General features: G+C 39.5%; 2 long non-coding RNA genes across 2 annotated transcripts; one reads left to right on the top strand and one right to left on the bottom strand.

Moving 5' to 3' along the window:
• Positions 1–119: 119 nt before the first annotated feature.
• On the top strand, positions 120–14,418 carry LOC140698099 (uncharacterized). The gene is made up of 3 exons (XR_012075548.1): positions 120–296; positions 1,000–1,095; positions 13,983–14,418. It is a non-coding gene; the product is annotated as an uncharacterized lncRNA (long non-coding RNA).
• On the bottom strand, positions 155–5,390 carry LOC140698098 (uncharacterized). The gene is made up of 3 exons (XR_012075547.1): positions 5,123–5,390; positions 983–2,851; positions 155–273 (listed from the first exon to the last, which is right to left on the bottom strand). It is a non-coding gene; the product is annotated as an uncharacterized lncRNA (long non-coding RNA).
• Positions 14,419–23,820: the final 9,402 nt, after the last annotated feature.

Raw genomic sequence — 23,820 nt, 5'->3', positions numbered from 1 at the left:
TTCATTTTCTTCTACTGGAAGAAACAATGTCTCAGCAACTATAAGCAAAAGCCACCCACAAATGGTGGGTGACCACTAATTGCCAAGAATTAGCCTTGCTCTTCTGGAAAGAGGCTCAGCCCCTTCTAGTTATGTCAAACAAATTTAACCTGCCCTATGTCCTCGTAGAGTAAGCTGGAGGCCCAACACCGCAGGGTGTTTATGTATGTGTAAAAAGGTGTGGTTTCAGATGAGGCTGGTCAGAAGTCAACACACCGGCCGTGAGAAGCTCCACTGTAGAAAGAAGAAAGAGATCAGTAAGTATCAACCATTCCATCCCTGGCTTCAGCTGTTAGCCTGGGAGACTCAAGCTATGGGCTAGTTTTCCTCTAGAATTTGATGGATAGTACCCTTTGCTGCTAAAAGCTGTCCCCTTGCCTTACCCATTTGCTTCAGTGGGTCCTTTTCTTCCTTACCCAGATTTACTCATACATATATAGTGTGGTTCTACTGCCTCCTATTTGACAAAGTACCAAACTTGGAAAAGTCAAATCAGGCTCAACACATCACCACTCATACAAGTCAACTTTTCCTCCACAGTTGAGTAAAAGAGCAAAGACGTATGAGCAGAGCATCAATTAACATGAACAAGAATATATATATAAAATGTTATATATTTATATTTTATATATTATATATAAAGTTTATATTATATATGAAATTATTGTATATATTTAAAATAGGGTGTGGTATAGCCACACTTCACAATTGCACATGCTGATATCTGAAATCTCCATATTTTAGCTGTAAGGGAAAGTGAGGAGAGAGGAGGTGAAGAAGTCACACTCAGAGGAGAGATGGTGATTCCCTCTTGCCTTTTTCCTCTGTGCTCCTCTTCCATCGCTCTGATTTCACTGTAGGTCAGATCATCCCTCATGTGTGTGAGGGAAACACAACTTAACAATATTGGCCTTTTAAAAATAATTAAATGTCTCACTTGTACCTTTCTCTTCAATTTAGACTTAGGCAAATCATCCCCACACATTCATAACTCGAGCAGAGAGGACGGGCGTGACATCTAGAGGAACAAAGGAAGAAAAGGCTCACAACTGCTTTGTAAGTATTGAGTATTAGGTCTATGATGTCACATATTATATTAGAAATGATTTCATGCTCATAAAGAATCAGGAAAGATCTTCTTTTCCTAGAAATAACTGGGTAACGCCTATTTGGGAAAATAATTGGCATTACTCTAAACACCTAAAATAGCAAATCACAGTAGTTATAACTTCACCCGGATCTAGCTACTGTAGAGTCTTGCTGTCTCCATTAGACAATTCTTGAAAATATAGTCTTTTCTAAGAGAATTCATATGTTATAAAAACTCTCTGAAGGTGGAAGAAATAGAAAAAGAAAAGCATTTTCCTCAGCCTTTATGTATTATTTTATTAAATGTTTATTCAGTGATGATTCTATACTAGACATTGTGCTATCATCCCTGAATAAATGTCTAATGATATAGAATGGAAAGACACTTCTTGCCCCAAAGGAATTTACAATACAGTGGGGGATTCACACAACTATATTAATGTTAAAGCTGGAGGGTTTATTAGTAGGGATATGGGAGCAGATAAGAACATAAAACTAAGAATTAATACCAGTTCCTCAGAAACTCCTCCCCAAAAAAGAAGATAAGGAGACTTCCATTTCCACATTTAAGGAGCTTGTGAGTTGCCAGTCTGTCCTAACATGGAAAAAGCTGAACAGACTGAAAAGTCAACAACTCTTCTTCCATCTGGGAAAAGGGTGAGGACACAGGGCAAACTGCTGCCCTCAAGACCGGAGAGACAGGTGAATACAGGGAGTCACAGCTTACCAGATCAGAGACTCACGAGAAGAAACCACTGTGGGAACCAGTGCTAGAGAAGAAAAACCTGGATTATAATTGACAAATTTCTGGAAGCTCAGTGTGGACAAGTCTGACGGTTAAAAACTCTGTGGGGACTCAGTCACACGGAGGCCTCCACAGTGACATATCAGAGATGAAAGAGGAAACATCATTAAGATCTTGTGGTCATTAAAAGGATAATAAAAGAATGCCATGAACAACTCTATGCCCACATATTTGATAACCTAGATGAAATGGACCAATTGTTTGAAAGACACAATTTGCCAAAACTCACACAAGAAGAAACAGACAATCTGAATAAGCCCCTGTCTGTTCAGGAAATTGTTTTAATAGTTAACAACCTTGCAAAACACAAAGCTCCAAGTCCAGAGGGGTTCACTGGGAATTCTACCAGATATTTAAGGAAGAAATTATATCAGTTTTTCTACAATCTATTTTAGAAGACAGAAGCAGAGAGAAAGATTTCGCCAACTCACTCTGTGACATCAGTATTACCCTAACACCAAAACCAGACTGCAATTACAAGAAAACTACAGAACAGTATGTGTCATGAACATAGATCTAAAAATCCTCAGTGAAACATTAGCAAATCAAATCCAACAATGTATATAAAATATTACACACCATGACCAAGTGGGATTTATCCCAGCCTTGGAAGACTCAGCATTTGAAGGAGGGACATCAGCACCATGGTAATATGAATTGTTCTCTTTTTCTCTTCCCTTTGATTTACAACTAATCAGATCTCCATGACTGAAAAAAAAAAAGCTTCTGCACAGCATACCAGGACATCTGAGAGCTCCATCCGTCTGTGCACCCAAAAGTGGGGAGATTGGACTGGAGCAGGCGGCAGAGTAAGGGAAGTGGCAGCAGAGCAGCAGCAGCAGAGGTGGTGACAGCAGAGAAGGCAGCAACCAGTCCAGCAGCAAGACAAAAATCAATATAATCCATCATACCAACAGGCTAAAAAAGAAAACACATGATCACGTCAATAGATGCAGAAGAAGCATTTGACCAACTCCAACACCCATTCAGTAAACTAGGAATCGAAGGGAACTTCCTCAACCAGATAAAGAGTAACTACAAAAAACCTAAAGGTAGCAACATATTTAATGGTGAGAAACTTGAAGTTTCCCCACTAAGATCAGGAAAAAGGCAAGGATGTCCCCTCTCACCACTCCTTTTCAACATCATACTGAAGTACTAGTTAATGCAATAAGATGACTAAAATAGAAGGTATAAAGATTGAGAAGGAAGATATAAAACTGTCTTTGTTCACAGATGACATGATCATCTGTGTAGAAAATCCAAAAGCATAATCATGTAAAACTCCTGGAACAAACATGCAATTATAGCACAGTTGCAGGTGAAGACATGTTTAAGATCATTTAAAAATCAAAATGGAGTAATGATGGTCCAGGCATCCAAAATGGAGCCATGGTGGATGTGGTTTCAGACACTCTTCCTGCGTCGCTGAGAAGCTGAATTTTCTCTGAGCTGTATCAGACTCAAGGACACCGCTAGCCTCTTTCAAAACAATATCTGCCAACAGCTGCTAACTGCAATCTTTAGTTTCAGAGTTCCTGCCTTCACAGCTATGTAATCATTTCAGACCTCAACCAGTCCTGGTTTTACAAACACCCTTACTTATCTGCAGCCCCAATCCTAATTCTTGACAAGTGATTTATGTAACCTTACTTTTTTTTTTTTTTGCCTTTTAAACCTCCCCATTTTGCAGTCCAATGGAACACAATTCAAGTGCTTCCTGAATCTGTGTCTCCTGGGCTGCAGTCCTAACAAATCCCAAATAAAAGCCTCTTTATTTCAACCAGGTCTTTCTCCATTTCTGAAATCTTGGTTAATGATTGATAGCTAGCTAGCTAGAAAGATAGAAAGAAAGATATGTATTTTCTGTGTACTATTACAAACTACTTAAAAGACACCATTTAAAGTAACATTTACAAATCCCATAAAACACTTAGGAATAAATTAGCAAAAGCTAAGCAAGACCTGTACACAGAAAGTTATAAAACAGTAGTTGCAAATTTTCTCTGTAAAGGGCCAGATAGTAAATAATATAAAGTTGGTGCTCACATATAATCTCTATCACATATTCTTTGTTTTCTCTTAAAATTTTTACAGCCCTTTAAAAATGTTAACACAATTCTTAGCTTACTAGCCTTACAAAAACAGGCTATGAGCCAAATTTGGCTCCTAGGCTGTAATTTGCTGACCCTTGCTGCAAAGCACTGCTGAGAGAAAAATTTTAAAGACCTAATTATACATGGATATATCCCATGCAGTCAACTGGAGGAGTTAATATTGGTCAGTTGTTCATTTCAACCAGAAATGGCCTGTGGAATTATTATATAAGATATTGGTGCCCTTGGGGCACAAGGCTTTTAAGTCAGAGTGGATCCTGTGCCCACCTAAGGTACATCTCCTGTCCTGGCACAGACAGCTGTTTTAGGCTACAAAGATCAATTAGAAGAACAATACCCAATGGGGATACGCTGGCAATTGGTGGTCCTGGCCCAACATCTATGGAGACTGGAGCCCAGTGTGGCCAATGGTCACCTTATGAGTTGAATCAATTCAGACCTCCTCCTAGGCAGTTCCTGTGCTCATCAGAGATGTTCCATGGTGCTAAGTACCCTGAGGACTATAAAAATGATCATCCATGATGCCTGCATGAAGAGCAGGCACTACAGTCCAGGTGGTTAAATTCAGGAGCCCTGGAATCACATGGACTGGGTTCAGATCTTGACTTGCCACTCCCATCTGTACAACCCGGAAAAAAAAAGTTCTAAGACTTAAATGCTGTTTTACCAAATTTGAAGGAAAAAAAAAGTGAAGTGAATATGCCTGCCAGGAAGAAATATGGAAAGCAGTGTCCCAGGTCCCAGGTCAGAAACCTTCCCTGCCCAGATGGTGATGCTGTTAGATCATACCTTTCCCTGGGTCCAGGACCTGGAGGGGCGCTGGGGACGGTGCTGGAGGAGGTAGCGTTCCGAGCTCTGAGCCGCCTGTATGGGGGTGGGGGGGAGGGGGGGAGTAGCGGAAGGGAAAACTGGTGCCCTTCATAGCTTCTGCCTGAAAGGAAGACACTGGGGGTTCTTGTGCTGCCCTGGTCTCTCCTCCCCATCTTAGCCCCGGGACCTCTGAGATGCCTCCAGGGCTGCCTGGGTGGAGTAGGTCCCCCAGAAACAGTAGTGCCCTGGCCCTCTCACCTACCTGGCGCTCCCTGCAAGCCGCATCCTTACATTGAGAGGATCAGGGTTGCTCCAGCCCCTGGCTTTGCCAGGTTCTGCCTCCTGGGACCCAAGCGGGGAAAGGCTGGCGGTTCACAAGCGCTGGTTGCTGACGCTCCCGCCCCAAGGCCGGAGCCAAGCGAGCCTCTGCTGTCCTGAACAGTCTCCACACCTGGTGGGGCCCCTTTTGGTGGCAAACGGCTGTAACTAGGCTAGGGAAGGTCGGAAGCTCAGAGAATCCAGCTAGGGTTGAGCCGTTGGACCTCGCCGTTTGCCGTTTGCCCTTCATCACCGTTTTTTCGCAGCTTCGCTTGCGCGCCTTCCTCTGTTGCCGGTTCTAAAGGTGTCGCACAACGTCCGCTGGGCAGTGCGTGCTCCCCAAGGAGGAGCCGGCAGCCAGGAGAGCTGCGAGTTTCCTAGCTCACTCCAAGGATCTTTCATCATGCAAACTTTTCTTCAGGGGCAACCTCTCGGCAACCCTGGAACCCGGGCCTCCTCCTCTAGGCTTGACCTGGTCACCGCCCACCAGTGTTTCCACTGTCTGGCTAGGATAACTGCCCCCCCCCCCCCGTCTTCTCTACTGTTCAAAAGCTTTTCTGTAATCACATGTAATCACTCTCGGATTTTCCATTGCTGCTAAGAGGTGGTTTCTGATCCAGCAGGCTCAGTGCTTGTCCCTGGAGTCCTTCCCTTAGGGTCCAGGCAGGACTCTCAAATGAAGCTGGTGCTGTCTGCTGGAAATTCCAAGATGTTCAGCCACAAAGGATAGTTAAGATCTGTTGTCCAGGGTACAGATTGAGTCTCTGACTGCCACCTGAGCAGGCAGTCTACCTGATGAGGCTGGTGCCATCCAGACACTTCCTAGATCCTTGCCCAAAGGAGACTGAGCTGAGGACCCTAGGAAAGACCAAGAAGGATAGTGAAGGTGCAAGAAGATCAAATAGTGACCCAGGGGCAGGATAATCCAGAAGGTCTCCCACCATAACAGTGGGAGTGCCCAGTCAACATCTACCCCTGGAGACAAGGGAGTCTTAACTTCCTTCCCAGGCAGTTCTGCGCCTCTGGAGGGAAACTTCCATTCCAACCACCCAGAAGACATCTTGAGTTAGAAAGTGAAAGCATCTTACATGAGCTCATTCGTTACAGGCCTTGCCTTCCTGTTGGAGGATTCCTGCATGGAAGGAAATAGTCAGCAAACAGTCTACAATAAGAATAGAGGAGAGTTGTATGAGGGCCAAACTGAGGACTATAGGGCTAGAGATTCAGATTCAAGATGCACTTGAATTGTGTTCTGCCAGACTACAAAATGGGGGAGGCTTATAAAGGCAAAACCCCCACAAAATTATGTAAGTTGTTTGTCAAGAATTAGGATCGGAACTGACAAGAAGTAAGGGTGCTTGTTAAGCAAGGATTGGTTGGGGTCCAAAATGGTTGCATAGTTACAGGGAGAGACCTTGAGACCCCAAGGTTGCAGCTGGCAGTTGCATTATAACAGATATTGTTTTGAGAATGACTAGTAGTGTCCTCGAGTCTGATACAGTTCGGAGAATTCAAGTTCTCAGTGATGCAGGGACGTGTTTAAAGCAACATCCACAATGGCCACCTGGCTGCATTTGAATGCTTGAACCACAGTTACTCCATTTTTATTTTTAAATGCATCCTTTTCTTTAAATGTTAAAGCTGATGTACAATGCATGTTTGACACAAAACAGGATGTTCTAGTTAGCATAAACTTCAAGTGAAATCTTCTATAAGCCAGAATGACTTCCCCATACCTCAATATGTGAACATTTCTTCCATCACCTGCTTCTCTGGAGGAGTGATCCAGGTGCTTTCTGGCCCAGCCTCAGTGGGCCCCTTGCTACCTGAAAATTCAACAGGAAGAGCCTGATAAAGTTCCACTAAGAGAAGAGGAGACAGGGAAGAAAGTTGTCACATAGGCTGTAAAACAGGAATTCATCACCCGCATCTGCCCGTTGTTGGATTGAACAAAATTCCAGTGTTCCTGTTGCTGCCACTGCCATTGTTCTGGGGCCCGGGTGAGATGCCCCAAACTCCTAAGGTCCTTTGAAAGCTTCTTTGAAGAACTGAAATGTATTGCAATATCTGGATAATACAAATATACAAAGGAGAGGCAATATTATATAGAGAGTAGACAAAATATATAGACAGGGAAGTATAACAGCTAGACATACTTCAATTAAAAAAAAGAGGATGTGTGCACACAGTCACATGAACATGAGATCTTATTCCTCCCACAGGCACTAACCAGAGTGTAGGGAAGAGTCTGTGCAGGGATGGCTCTCAATCAGTGGGGATGGGAACCAGTGGAGGAATAGCTTAGGCTCCCCACCCTTTGGTGGGACAATTCTGAGAATGCTCCACTTGATTTCTCAAAGGATCCTCAGCATGTAGGGCCAAAGTTGCTCACAGTATTACTTACCTTTCCTTATTTAAATAATAGCATTTTATACCCAGAAATTCACTTTTTTTTAGGACTGTTCATGCCTGCTTCATATTACTATAATTCTCATCTCTTTAATTAAAATCACTGTATTAATTGTAATTTTGGATTATTACAATAAACCTCATGTTCTAGTGGTGTATGTAGCGCAGATGATATGCACTCTTTTGAAGTTCTGTCTTCATGTGATTAGTATGTTGACCTGTAAACTCATGCTGCCAGCATCTATTAAGGAAGGGAGAAATTAAAATTTTCAGTTGGAGTCTTTTCTGCTGAGTATAAAGAGATGTGATGAGCTTTAGATACTACAACTTGATGCTGGCCTCACTTGCTTCTTCACAATTTAGTTGGGTACTAGTGGCCTAATGTTTGTGATAAGCAGAACTCAGAGGAAGACACTTTCCCGGGTCCTAATTCAATGGACATGGAGGTTTGGAAGAAGAGGGGATGGAGAAGTTCATACCCAAGTGCAGCTGGCAGATTAATTATCCATATCAGCAATAACCAAACAGGAAACATAGTGTGATATCTAACAAGGAATATCAGTATGTCTATGAGAAGATATTAAACTGGTATAAACCAAAAATTAAATATAAAGAAATAGAAATTTATCGTATTCTTTTGCATAGATGACTTAATAGTTTTTTACAATGTCAAATCTCCCAGAACATCTAAATTTTATGCAATCTTAGTTTTCCTGAAAGGGTTATGAGAAACTTGAAAAATACATTGTAAAATTTACATAGAAGAAAAATCTATAAATAGATAAGTCAACCTTGATTAAGAAGTTTAAGGAGAGGTGGTTGGCTCTTTGATCTATTTCAAAACAAGCAAACCAACATAAACAAAAGTGATAAGAATAATAAAGCTATAGACATGACTTTCAAATCCTGACATGGGAATACACCAATAGATTTATGAAACAGAATAAAAACACAGAGACAATCTCCTGCAGTTGTTGAAACTTATATTTGCTAAATGGTGCTTCATTAATCAATAAAAGGATTTACTATTTGTTCCTCTCTAATACAACTTAGGATTTATCAAATCATTTAAATTGCCTTCTTCCATCTCACTCTGTTCCAGGTACATTGGCGTGTGTGGTGTTTCTCTCACGTACAAAAAATAGTATTTGGAGCTTTGTCCTGCTACCTCCTCTGCCTCTAAAATGTATCCTCATATTTTTGTGGCTATTTCCCCACCCCTAGTTACTTACTCAGGTGCCAAACTCTCTAGGCTTTTTCTGGTACCATATCTAAAGTAGCAGTTCCATGACTATTTCTATTCCATTCTAATACTTTATATTTTATGGCACTTATAACAATATATTATGTTATATATTTTGCTTATTTAACAAATGAAGACAGCCTAAAGAAACAGACAAAACCAGGGACAAGGACATTACAATACAGCCCAAGGTCACAAGAAAGTCCAGGTATAGCTGTCACACACTTTGATAGCACAGTGTTCCCCCCCTGAATATTTTTAGTTTGTAAAAATAGCTTAGGAAAAAGAGCATGGTCCCACAGCAGCTTGAGATGTTCTATGTGTCATTAATTAAGTCTAATGAGCAGCAAATCAAATGTAGATTGGTGGGTACCCGCAAGTCTGGGAGCTTAATGAAACAAATTTAATTATAAAAACCAATAAAACCTACTAGAGAGTTATATTGCCAAATGTAATGTGAGCCTGAATTTTTAGTATGTTGTGACTGTTTGAGATATAAAATGGCTCTTGGGTCCCCAAAGCCCTCAGGTGGAGGAGGAACTTAACAGTGCCCATCCCCTGGTAATTGCTCAGTGAACAGCTGGTAATTCTTCACTAAGGATAGCCTGAGCTTTGCAGTCTTCCTCTACATTCCCACTTTCCTCCTCACCTGTCTAATCACATTTATGCTTCCTCTGTGCTGATATCAGAGTTAAGTTCTTGAGTGTCCCTCTTGCCTGCTTTTAATCCCATGTTTCTGCTACCTTGGAAACTATAGAATACGTTCCTGAATTTACTTCCTGTCTCGGCTTGGATGACTCCTTTAAGCTCATTTTCCATTTTTTTTTTTCATTGCCTCTTCTTTTTTTACTACTTCCTTACCCTAAGATGCCAGTTGGAATATTTCATCATCTCTTCTATATGCTAACTCCATTCAACCATTCTGAAACTATTAGCTCTTCACATCATGCTGGCAATTGGCTCCCAGCTGGGTCTCTCCAACCCCAATGAATTGTACACACTCGAGTCTTTGTATGCCTGTCTACAAAAGAGCTCCACTGGGAGCCTTCACTCATTTCATTCTCAGTATTCAGAAAATTAGAATCGTTGTCTTCCTCCCTAAATGAAACCTTCTCTCACACCCCACCCTTTGTAAAAAAAAAATCAGAAACTTCTGGGTATTTATAGGGTCCCTTGTCTCGTAACCAGGAAGATGTCATTAATCCTTGTTGTTGACATCATCTTTAACTGATTTCTTTATAATGTTCTGATTTTCCTTTGTGAATTTTCTTTTTGATATTCCATTACCTCATTTCCTACTAATACAATCTCATATGATTTCTTCCCATCAACATATTACAAAACCAGTTCAAGATCTCCTACAATTGGTTGATAAGGACATGGGTATCTGAACATTGATTTGACAAGTATGTCCTTTTCTGTTCTTCTCAGAAAAGAGACAGAAACCATTTGTATTCACATGGAGTGGAAAACAAAATTAATTTATAGTTTTGTCCCAAGGCTGTGTTAATTCTCATATTCTCTGTCATGATTAGGTTGGAACTAGCCAGAGCCACCTAGATAACCCACAACACACCTCACTACACTGACATTATGCTGATTGAGAAGGAAGAGCAAAAGGAGGCCAGCGTGCTGGAGACCTTGATATGACACATGTGCTCCGGAGGGTAGGAGATAAACCATATGAAGAGTCAGGGACTTGTTACTTCAGTGAAATTTTAGGGTACAGTGGTGAGGGCATGCCAGGATATCCACTCTAAAAGGAAGGACAAATTGCTATATCTTAAATCCTTTCCACAGGAAAAGGATGCACAGAGCCTAGGACATCTTTTTGATTTTTGAAGGAAAAACATTGCACACCAAGGAATACTATATTGGCTTATATGCTGGGTGGCACAGAAGGTTCCCAGATTTGAGTGGGACCTAGAGCTTAACAGCAGATCCAGCAGATCCTAATGTGTTGGAGATATCGGTGTTGAGAAACAATGTAGTCTGGTTTTTGTGCCAAGACCCAGTGGAAGAATCACAGTGCAGTTCCCTGGCTTTGGAGCAAGGCCATGCCATCTATAACAGAGAATTAGAAGATTTTTTATAAGAAGCTCCTTATGTATCACTAAGCCCTAGTAAAGATGTACTGCCTGACCATGGGGCACTAAGTGACCATGCATTAGGAATTGACTTTTATGAACTACAGTTCTGTTTGACCAACCAAGTCATGAAGTTGAAGAGGCCCAGCAGGTGTTCATCACAAAATGGAAATGGCACGTCCACGATTGAGCCTGAGCAAGATCACAGTTCAAAAATAAGTTACACATTAAAAAAAAAATAAGTTACACATAAACCACCATTTGCTGCATCCCTAACTCAGTTCACCCCTATAGCCTTAGAAGGGGCTTTTATGACCAGCTGAAGAATGTGGACAGGTCATTTCTGTGAATGGGTGCCTTAGAGCCATATTCTGAAACAGCCCTGAAAGACAGTGGAGAGGAAAAAACGTTCCCATTTAGTTGAGCTGTAAGCAGAGCACCTGGTCATCCACTTTATGTGGAAGAAGTGGCCTGAGGTGAGGATATACAGAGATTCCTGGGCAGTGGCTCATGGCCTAGATGTCTGGTCAGGGACCTTGAAAGAAAAGAACTGGATGATTGGAGACAAGGAAGTTTGGGATAGAAGCATCCAACTGAAATACAGAAGTCAATACATAGTGTAAAGATTTTTGCATCACAGTTTAACACCCACTGAAAGCATCCACTGTGGAACAGACAATGAACAAACAAAGGGATTAAAAAGACTCAGCCAGTGACAACAATCTGCATCAGCCACAACTCTGTAACTAGCACAATGGGCACATGAATGAAGTACCCAACGCAGTAGAGATGGAGGCTAGCCCATCAGTCCTATAGCGTCAACATATACTTGTCAAGTTAGCTACTGCTGCCTTTGAATGGCAACTCAGTACAAGTCCTTGAGCAGGCAAAGTGGCCACCCTTCCATCTTGGAAGAGTGACCAGTTCATCCTCAAAGAAATATACCCCTATTTCAGGTATGCGTTTGTTTTCCTGCCACATACCATCTGCCAGTACCACTACTGGGGCATGTGGAATGCCTTCTCTACAGGTATGGAATTCTACAAAGCATAGCATCTGACCGGAGCCCCTCACAGTGCAGGGGTTGAGGGAGTGGACCCATTACCATGGAACTTACTGGTCATATCATGTACAATACCATTAAGTAGCTGACCCTAAATTACTGGAGTGGCCTACAGAAATCACTGCTGAAGCACCAGCTCAGAGACTACACTCTGCAAGGATGGGGTGCTATCCTTTGTGAAACAATACATGCACTAAATCAGTGATATCTCTATGCAATTCTACGTCCCTGTTAGGAATAAGACATAGGTCTGGGAACCAAAGACTAGAATTGACGCCACTTACTGTCAATCCCAATGACCCTTTTGGAAGCATTTTGCTAACAGTATCCACACCTTTAGGACCTGCTTGGTTAGTGGTCCTAATTCAAAAAGAGGTCACTATTGACTCAGATATAGCATGGATCCCTTTTAACTATGAGTTATGGCTGCACCCAGGGAACTTTGGACACCTTCTGTCTAAGGACCAGCAAACAGGAAAAATAGTCATCACCTCAACCTAGGTAATTGATCTTGATGAACGGAGGGAAGTAGGACTTCTTTTTTACAACGAGGGGAAAAAGGAACGTGTGTAACTCTAGTGGTTACTTAGGTAGCTCTTGGTACACCTTGTCCAAATGTTACTGTGAATGGACATGTGAAGTAACCTCAGCCTGTGAAGGATATAATTACTAAGAGCTCATTCCCTTCTAGAAAGAAGAGTTGGGTCACATCATTACGTTTGCCACCAAGACCTGCTGAGGGTAAATGAAATGTAAAATGGATATTAGAGGAGCGAGTACCATTTGTGACCCCAGCCACATAACAGCAATGGTGGCCATAGTTCTTTCCACCAGCTCAGGAGTGGAGATCTTCAGGAATGATGGAGGAACCACTCCCTAAATGTGCAGGCACAAGTGGATCTGGGCAGTGCAAGGGTAGCCATGGAAGCACCCTGCTCAGAACTCCCTCCAAGAGACCCTGTTGCAGCTGGAGCAGAGCTGATTGACAGCTTCCAGGTGCTGTGCTCTTAGATCCACCACAGTTTATTCCAGGCCTCACTTCCACTGGGCTGTTTCCATCTAATGACTGCCCAGCAGAGGTACAAGAACCTTGCCCTTCCCGCCTAATGGGATCACACGCTAGAGAATAAGTATGGCACCAGGATCCCCAATTGGCCTGGCCAAGAATGGCTCCTAACTGTGCTGAGGAGTGATGCATTTTCTACGAAATCTTTCCTTCTCTCTTTCTTTTGTTATGTGTCCTCCATGCAATGAGTTCTGAAAGCTCTGTGTACCTCTTGTTCCCCTTTGTCCTTTAAAGATATTTTGCCCCCACAAATCCCTTGCAAGTCTCATCCTTCCATGATATCTCCTCCCTGGGGGACACTTGCACTGATGCAGCATGTTATATGCTGGTTTTGGACAAAACAATTATTTCTAGTTATGGAGCTTATGCATACTTTACTATCACCATAGCACTTGGGGAAAAAATCCTTTGTTCATATTTTTAAAGTTGGAAACTGAACAGCATCAATGGCCAGCTGGCAGTTTTAGAAAGTGGACTTCCAGATGTAAAATGTTTTCATCGATAAGCCATTAAATGTTCTTGTTATCTACCACTAGCTTTTTAAATTTTTCTGATTTTCACCCCAAAAAAGTTGCATATAGAAATGTACAGTTAGATTTGCTACCTGCCACCAATTGCAGCCCTCACTTCACTGTATGAAAGAGTCCTGAAGATCTGAGACATCTCCTCAGTCTAAACTGATCTGTTTCTCAAGTGATTAATCCAGGAACTTTACCCACGGATAGAAAGGTACTGTGTTATATTTCTGTTGTAGCAATGCTCCAAAACCCGATTTATTGGCCTCCTCTGAACCTCCAGTATATAAAATTTTCTCCTATCTCCATTTCTGATAGCCTAGTCCTATATTCTGTTACATTCTTGTTTTATATAGTTTGGCTTAACAATTCGACCAAATATTTGGTAATATCAAATTAACCTTACTCTCTGGATTCTCAGGGAAGCAGACAGTGAGCTGGAGATGGTCGCACATGATATTTATTTGGAATGGGTCTTGGCATCAGTACCTGTGGAAGGTAGAGGAAGTAAACAGGACTGGGCAGAGGCAGATGCTGAGCTGTGATGCAAAAACGATGAAGGCCTCAGCCAACCCCACAGGAAGCTCTGGAGCTGGGAAGATCGTCATTGTGGTCCTGAGGAAGCCCTGCGTTTTATACTCCCACGTGGACATGTGGTCATCCTCTCCCAAAGGGCATTGGTCTGGCCATTTCTTCTTCATGGAGCATCATGTGTATTCAGATCACTCTCTCTGAACTCCTTTAAGTATTTGCTCAAATATTATTTCTCCTGTGAGACTGCCCCTGCCCCTTCTATTCCATATTGCAATGTATCCTATTCCAAATGTATGTCATCACTCAGTTCAGCTCTTTGTCATTTCTTTGTCATTACACTTTTCACCATATACGTTACTATATAATTTATAACTTTTCCTTCATTACTTATTGTCTACCTCCCTCAATGCACATGAAGGCTACAGGTGGACACATTTCTTTGTAGGTTTGTTCGCTAATGTGTACAGCGAATGCATCCAGACGATGCATCTAGAAATGATGGCAGAGAGTAGGTATTCAGTAAATATTTGTTGAAACAATGAAACCCTCAGAAAACACAGCTTATCTTCCACCTTTATACTCTTAATTACTCTCTCTAATTCTACACTTCCTGTTCCTTTCCCTCCAAGTTTGTTATTGCTCACTATTATCAGGGATAGAAATAATTCATATTTTGAGGGAACAAAATAGTCATGATTCCAGTATAGCCATTGCCTCAGCTAATTCCCTCCTTCTCAGAACTCAATGTTCTGTACTTATCTCTCATCGAGACCTATCCTTTCTTAGAGTTCGCCGATAATTTTCTCCTCCGGATATTCTTGTCATTCTCTCTGGATAATTTCCTTAATCAACATTAATGGCCTTCTGGGAATTGTTCACTTCACACATGTTTTTCAGAGATCATCTTGATTCCCCATGTGGACCCTGTCACTGAACTTACGGGTTAAAGGATAATCACTTCCCAGGAGCTGACATGTGGAATCCCAAACCTACATCTCAGGGTTAGGTTGCCCCCTCTTTGCAGACGCACAAGACACCACAACTGCAGCCACTGTCTTAGCAAGAAGCACAATTTAGTAAGTGATTATTCTTTTCAGACAAATACATGGAACTTAGAAGAAGTAGAATATATCTCAGGAAATGCAGTGAGAAACATTATGTGGACAAAAAGTTTTGCTTTCCTGGGTTAGAACAACATTACTGGTAGAGACCAGAGAGAGTTTTCTGAGGGATCCAGAGACACAGTCAGTCATTCTAACCTGCTTTAAGGCTTCTGAGCATTCTTCCTCCGTCTCCCCTGATGTAGCCCTGAGATCTCCATCTTGCCCCGACCAGTCAAACACCTATCACATCACTATATTTGTGCTAAACCCTTCATTCTAAACACAAGTGAAGATAAGATAATGATCATTAGCTGTGATCTATGGAGTGGTCCCTTGTTGTCTGAAGGGTATTTTCTGAAATGTACAGAGAGGGTTGTGTGTGTGTGTGACAGGCGCGAGGGTGTTCCCCTTCATTGGAAGTCTGTTGTGGTTTAAGGAGACTAATAATTTTTCTCAAAAATATCTGTGATTTAAAAATTCCTTTGAGGATCTAATTATCCTTCTAATCTACTGCATTTCTACCCACCAAGGAACTCACATTCCCCTCTGCAAAATCCGAATTTCTAATGTACTCACCCCTCATCCCTAACACGTTCATACAACAGTTTGTTCTCATAAATATATTCTGCCCAGATAACATTTTAATAGATATTTATATATCTCCATATCAGAGAACACAGCATACATAATTTGGCTTCTAATGGAGTCTCCATGAAAAGTCCTGTGCTCAGGGGAATAAAATGGTCTTTATTTGTCCTTGAATATCTCCAGTACCCCCAGGACAGGAGGAGTCAGTGACCACAACTGGTTCAAGAGCAAGAGGCTCCTGCAAAGTTGTCTCTGATTTGCATGAATTTTGTGAGTGCTCACTCCAAGTCAAGTGACATTCTTGTTTGTTATTTACATATTTGTCTTCAAAATGGTTATTTCCCTCTATCCCTTAGCTTACTTTGCTTCTTTGATAAACTTCTAATATATAATATATAGACACTACTAGCTTTTTCCTGAAATTATCAGTTTAATTTTAATTGCTGTTAGAAAAATTACATTTACATTTTTTAATAAATCTGTATGTTTATAAAGTTAATATGAATGTTCTCTGTCGAAATACCCTGCTACTCCTCTTCAGTTTCAAGAACCCAAAGAGTAAGCGGTGTTATTGATTGGTATATACTCTTTAAGAGCGTATTTATTCATTGATCATTTCTCAGTGAAATCTCCCGTCACAAGTCTCTACTTGACCCTCCCGTGGCACTTCATCCCCTGTTCCCTTGGTAAGAGGCACTGATTAGCGTCTACGGAAAACTGAAAGATCATTGCTGGTCGGCTGTGCTCGTCCATGCCCCAGCCTTTCTCTACCAGCTGCTTGAGGGTTTTTTTGTTTATAAAAAGTCTACTGTTTTCTATTAAAACACTAATGTCATCCTTAACATTTTATTTAAATTACATGAGGCACGTAACACATCACGAGTGACTTCAACATGGCTTTCAAAAAAAAAAGAGAATCCTTTAAATGAATCTAATATTGAATGCTCTGGAATAAATTCCAAATCTTAGGTTACTATAAAAATGGCTGTTGTGTTAAGTGTTGGTAAAATTGTAACTTTCAAAATATAATGTAAATCAATAAATATTCTCCCCTACAGTTTGAGGGGGGACTTACGACTACTGGGTTGTATTTAGACCTTATCAACTGAAAGGGGCAATATATACCTATTCTTTTGTTTTGTTGACAGTGTTTTGTAAGATGACTTTATTTTCAGATTTTTTCCCTAATATATGCCTATTCTTTAAACACTAAATATATTCTGAGTTTACTCTGATATTTTTGAACCAATTTAGAAATGCAGAGTTTCTACTCAATATCTGTGGTTTTATTTTTGCATCTACTATTACTTAGACTAATAACATGTAACTTTTTGCAAAACAAAAATCCAATAATTTTATTAGTATGAATACATACAGCAGTTTAAGATTTCTTTGAATTTTTAAACTTTTTACTTTGAAGTAATCTTTATTTTGAGAATAGTTTCAACAGTAGTACAAAATATTCCCATACAGCTGTGACCCAGCACCTCCCAATGTTAACGTCTTATGTAACCAAGTACATCTGTCCAAACCAGGAAATTAATACTGGTGTAATACTATGTGCTATGCTATATACCTTACGTGGTTTTCTCCAGTTTTTCCACTAATATCTTTTTTCTGTTTCAGAATTGTTTTTTCTTGTCTTTCATGACCTGTACACTTTTAGAGAGTAGTAATCTTTATATAGACTTATATAGTAATTTTTTTTACTTTACATAAAAGTGATCTTTGTATAGTCATATTATATAGATAATACATGCATAAAATATTAAAATTAATATATAAAAATGTTTATATTTCAGTAATATCTTATATGTGTATATGTTGTACTACATATAATATGTATATATGTATATATATGTTGTATAATCACATATATTACACAGAGAGACAGTGAGAGACAGAGAGAAGGGGTGCTATATAGAGATTTCATAGAGAGAATAAATATATTCTAATATATACCTATATTCTAGAGTAGCACTCAGTTTGGTTTTGTCCAGTGTTACTGCTGATGTGTATTTTGGAGAAGAACACCAAACAGGGGATTTGCCCTTCTTATCTCATTATAATATCAAAGGATGCATAATATAAACATGACTTATCACTAGCTATACTAATGTCACTCACTCAGTTGAGGGGGTACCTGCCAGATCTCTCCATTGTAGAGTTACTACATTTTCCTCTCCATGCTCTGTTTGTTATAAGCCAGTCACTAAATCCAACCTACAGTCCGTAGGAGCAACAACATTAACCTTTGACACCTAAAGGGAGGAGTACCAAAAAACTTTTTTGGTCACATATTTAAACTGTAGTATAATTATTAAATATTTGGGGAGAGTTATTTTGAGGCTACGAAAATATCCTGTGTCTCTTTAATGTTTGCACTAATTTTCGTATTCTTCAGTGGATCTTATCTGCAGCTTTGATTAATTTAGATTGCTAATGGTGCTTTCCTGTCTCCCACAATTCTTCTTCATTTATTTATTGGAACTCTTTTGCTAGGAAGATTTTTCTCTTCTTTTAATATTTATTTACTCAGTTATTACTTACATCCATATAGACTTGTGGATATTTACTTTATTCTTTGCATTATAATCCCAAACTACCACTATTTATTATATTACTCAAAATATTCCAGTTTCCATTGGGAGCTCTTTCAGTTTGAGGTCCTGTGTCATTTTGACATGACCACATCCATTTTTTAGCAGTTTCCTCCTTTCTGGAACTACGAGATGCTCCAGGCTCACCTTACATTTTCCCTGCCTTAGCTCTAGAATGGCCATTTCTCTAGTGAACCTGGTTCCATTTATTGGAAGAGGGTGTTTAGAAGCCAAGATCTAGGGGCTAGGTGTTCTTGTTGCTTCTGGAGTTTCTAGGGTCTCTTAATGAGCAGAGATAAGAAATTATGTAATTAACCTGTACACACACATCTATTTTTATTTTTTCTATCTCTCTATGTGTGTATAGGTACACACAAACTTTGACTGATTGGTTGTTTCATTGATTGAAGCAGGTTATACTGATGTCTCTGGTTCTAATGCAACATAAGTTTCATTCTAGCCTTCTCCATTTGCTTATTTGTAATTTCTTTCTCTAACAGTGAAAAACCTGGCTCTCTTATTATCTACAATTTACCTATTTGTTCAACTCCAGTACACATGCTGAATAGTTTCAGAATTACTAACTTGTACTCCTATGAGAAACAAATTTACCAAATAGAGCACATTATTTGTGGATATTTCTTTTTGGCTTTAACTTGAATATCTAATCAAAACTCTGTTTTCTAAAGTCACTTTCTTTTTCCTGCAATGTGGTAATGTCATACATTTGTGATATAGTGTGGTAATGTGGTAATGTGGTAATGTCATAAATTTGTGATATAGTTAGATTCATTTGTTGCAATTGCACTCTAGGATCCCCTATTTCCTGTTGGATTTTGTTTTCAATTTGCATACAGTGAGGTCCACTCTTCGTAGTGCACAGTCCTTTGGAATTTGAAAACCTGCAGAATTGTGTGTAGACGACTGTAGTTGTGTTTTGATTTCAGCAGTTTGAATATAATGTGTGTTGTGTGTGTGTGTGTGTGTGTGTTGTGTGTGTGCGTGTGCGTGTGGGTATAGCTGTATTTATCTTGCTTGGGACATTTTCTTGTTCCACACTTTGAGTTTACAGCAAGCCAACATTTTAACATCTTTTGTCCTGTTGTAAGCACATATCTGCACACGTCTCCTTCCATTTCTATACAGTCAGTATCTCATTGTTTCTCTACATTTTAAGGAAACTGAAGGGTGACCAAAACTTTCATTATTACAGTCCCAGTGTCCTAAGTAAGCCTTTTTAGCAGATATCCTAGGTATCCTTTTTAGCAGTGTTGTTTACAAGACACATAGTGCAGGACAGTTAGCAAATAGATCTTTCCGTTTTCTTTTGTAAGAAATTCATAAACTGAATGGAATTTGCCAAAATTTACATCTTCATTGCCTGCTGGATATACAGATAAATGAGCAAAGTCTGGTTTGCATCTGAACAAGATATCAACAGTCTTTTATTTTACTTTTTATGTAGCTCATTACAGTTTTCATAGAAATCAAGAAAGCCATTTGAAACTCCTTTTTTCAAATAACAAAGTACCTAAGAGCTACAGGAAACATGTTTTGTAGTTGTCGTCACAATCAACACATCATTTTATCTACTACAAAAGCAAAATCACTGGTAAGAACTGATGGAATCTGCTCTGCACCGTAAGGGGTAGACACATGCAGTAACAAAATGCCTCCCTTTGTTCACCCACAGGACATTTTAGTTGCAGCCTCTGAATCAGGAAATGTAACTTTACTCAGGGTCACAGAGCAATCAAAGGAACGATCTAATACCTGTTTGTTCATGCGGTATGTCCTAGCTAACTTTGCTATTCACAATTTTTGACTGAGCATTGATACTTCTTTAAATTTAGATTTAGGAGTATTTCCCCGTCTCATTCTAACTTGCTGAGAGTCGGTTTGCAAAGGTCCTCTCCAATGCCTTCTCCTTCATGCCCCCAAGTACCAAAATCTGCCCTCCTTTTTGTGTAGTGTGATATATCCTTCCAACTGTCATTAAAGTAACACAGTGGTTTAGACTTCTTTCTTTAGTCATTTCTGGGTCATGCTGGCCCTGGCATTGGAACTATTCTTATCTTTATTATATGCACTCACAGAGTATGGACACAATGCTCGCAGTATTAAAAATCAAGCCAGCACTACTTCAATACAAAACACAACAGTTAATCCACAGTTTAAGACAAAGATGGACCGTTAACACTCATGATTACAATGTACTTGTATCCTATTAGATTTTGGCCCAATTGTTTGCTCTGCATCTTTAGCTTTCTGAGGGGTTAGAAAATAAGTTAATTCAGCTCTTTTCTTTATAATGGTAGGACTGATGCACATCCTAAATCAGAAGCCAAAATCTACGGTCTTTTTTTTTGTGGGGGGAGGGTGTTGAGGGAGCAAGTCTATAATATATATTTAGGCTGTACAAATGTACGGTCAAATTTTTGTATTTACTTATACCATAAAATGATCATTTTTTTATATATAGGAAAAAGAATGCAATGTGTTGAATTTAAATTCTGCTTCATAAAGTTACGGATCAATTTTTACTTCTAATTGTAGGTTAATTTTCATTTTATTATATTGCCCCAAAATAAAATGTATAAAATGATGTTCCAAAAAGTATTTCAAATATGTCTCTTCCATACCAGTAATATTTTAATTTATTTTTATGTATCTTTGAACGGTTTCCTTTTTATGTGAGCACACACAATTACAAACAAACACACACACACACACACACAGTTTGCCCTTTCCTTAGAAAACAGCAAAATGTAGAGATCATGCTGGAGTGTGTAAGCACCTCTTTCTTTTCCTTTTTTTTTTCCTGCTTGTTTATAGGGTTTTTTTTTTACATTTTTATTGATTCATAATCATTTTACAGTGTTGTGTCAAATTCCAGTGTTCAGCACAATTTTTCAGTCATTCATGGAGATATACACACTCATTGTCACATTTTTTTCTCTGTGATTTATCATAACATTTTGTGTATATTTCCCTGTGCTATACAGTGTAATCTTGTTTATCTATTCTACAATTTTGAAATCCCAATCTATCCCTTCCCACCCTCTACCCCTCCCCCCACCCCCGGTAACCACAAGTCTGTATTCTCCTTCTTTTGTTTTTAGATTTTATAATCATCATTTTTTAATAATATCTATTTAAGGTGTACAACAGGATTTGATATACATAGTGAAACGCTTACTGCAATCAAGCTAATCAGCATAACTGCTCATGACATAGTTACCACTGTTTTTTTGTGTGTGATGTGAGCACCTGAAATCTATTCTCTTAGCAAACTTCCAGGATTCAATACAGTATTCTTAGCTAGAGTATCAACTGTTCATTAGATCTCTAGATTTATTTATCCTACCTAATGGCAACTTTGTACCTTTTAACCAACTTCTTCCCATTCTCGCTCACCTCCCTGCCCCTGGCAACCACCATTCTACTATCTTCTTCTATGTATTTGATCTCTTAAATTCCACATTTTAGTGAGATCATGCAGATTTTTTTCTTTCTGTGTCTGTCTAATTTCTCTTAACATGATGTCTTTCAGGGTCATCCATGTTGTGACAAATGGCACCATCTCCTTATTTATTAAGGCTGAATAATGTAAGTATATACCACATTTTCTTTATCCAGTCATCTGTCAATGGACACTTAGGTTGTCTCCATATCATAGCTATTGTGAATAATGCTGCTATGAACATGAGAGTGCAGATAACTTTTCAAGGTACTGATTTCATTTTCTTTGGGTATATACCCAGTAAAGGAATTACTGGATCATACGATAGTTCTATTTTTAGTTTTTTGAAAAACTTCCATACTGTTTTTATAATGGATATGCTAATTAACTTCTTCTCTTTTCATAATTACTGGGTAGTACCTTGAGTGGATGAGCATTTGTTTATTGAACAAACTTCTTGTCATCTAACATTTGCATGGTTTCCAGATGTTTTTCCCTTAGAAATACTTTCTAAAAATCTTTAGAAAGTGTTTTATATTTAGAAAATAGATTTTTGCATGCTTAAAGACATATTCTTAATGCTCATTTTAAATGGTAATTGTGGATTCTGTTAAGCCCAAAAGGGAACGTGAGATGGTAATACGTGTAATTTTATGTTCCTCCAGATTCCAACAAGTGCAATTAAAATCCTTATTCCCTAGATATTGATGTGATGGGTTTTCCCAGTTTGGAAATGGGGATGATCTTCCTCACTCAGATTGGGATCCTGGGAAACTTCACTCTCCTTTTTCTCTGTAGCATCAATTTGCTTTCAGGACACAATAGCAGGCCCACAGATCAGATTCTCAACCAGCTGGTCCTGGCCAACTCCTTGGTGCTTTTCTCCAAAGGAATCCCTCAAACAATGGCAGCTTTTGGACGGAAATATTTCATGGATGATGTTCGATGTAGACTTGTCTTCTACTTGCACAGAGTGGGAAGAGGAGTTTCCCTTAGCAGTACCTGCCTCCTCAGTGGCTTCCAGGCCACTGAGCTTTGGCCCAATTTCTCCAGGTGGATGGAGCTCAGGATTAGATCCCCAAAATGCATTGGTTTCTGCTGTTCCCTTTCCTGGATACTGGATCTCTTAGTAAATAGCTTTATTCCCATGTATGTGAATGGTCCATTGAACGGCAAAAATACCAGTTTGGAAAAAATGAAAGGGTATGGCTACTGTTCTGGGATTACGGCTGAGACATTTATGACCTCATTATATGCTCTCATTTATTTTTCCATTGACATTATATGTTTAGGTCTTATGCTGTGGGCTAGTGGCTCCATGGTCTTTGTCCTACACAGACACAAGCAGCGAGTCCAACACATTTACGGCAATAGACTTTCCCCAGACCTTCCCATGAGGTCAGAGCCATACACACCATCCTAATCCTGGTAAGCAGCTATGTCTTCTTCTACTTACTGTCTTCCATTTTGACTCTCTCTGTTTCACTAAGTGTGAACCCAAATCAGTGGCTGGTGGACAGCGCTGTGCTTGTGGCTTCATGTTTCCCTATATTCAGCCTCTTTCTCCTTGTCAGCAATGATAAGCGTGTCTCTAAATTCTGCTTTGCCTGTTGGGTCAGAAAACCGAGTTTTCTAAGTGTGGTATAACAGCTACAGATTTTCTGATGTATGCAGACAAATCTATTAGTAGTGTTAGCTTATTTATATGTAGATGTCTATTACATGCTACTTATACTTGTAGGAATTTATGTTTCCCAGTGATTAAGAGAAAAATCTTCATGTTCATAAAGCACATAGTGGGCCCAAAATATTAGATTATTTACACAGTTATACAAATATTACTTAATGTCATTATGCTATATCTTCAATGGAGAAGTTCAAGGTCCTTTTGGGGGTATAAGGTAGAGAAATTTCCCTATTTGCATATATAAGTGGTGTTGCCTATACTATACTATATAATTATACTATAAT

This window comes from Vicugna pacos, chromosome 9 (genome assembly GCF_048564905.1).
Source record: "Vicugna pacos chromosome 9, VicPac4, whole genome shotgun sequence".
NCBI lineage: Eukaryota > Metazoa > Chordata > Mammalia > Artiodactyla > Camelidae > Vicugna > Vicugna pacos.
Note: the sequence above shows the minus strand (reverse complement) of the source record. Positions and strands in the feature narration are given on the sequence as shown.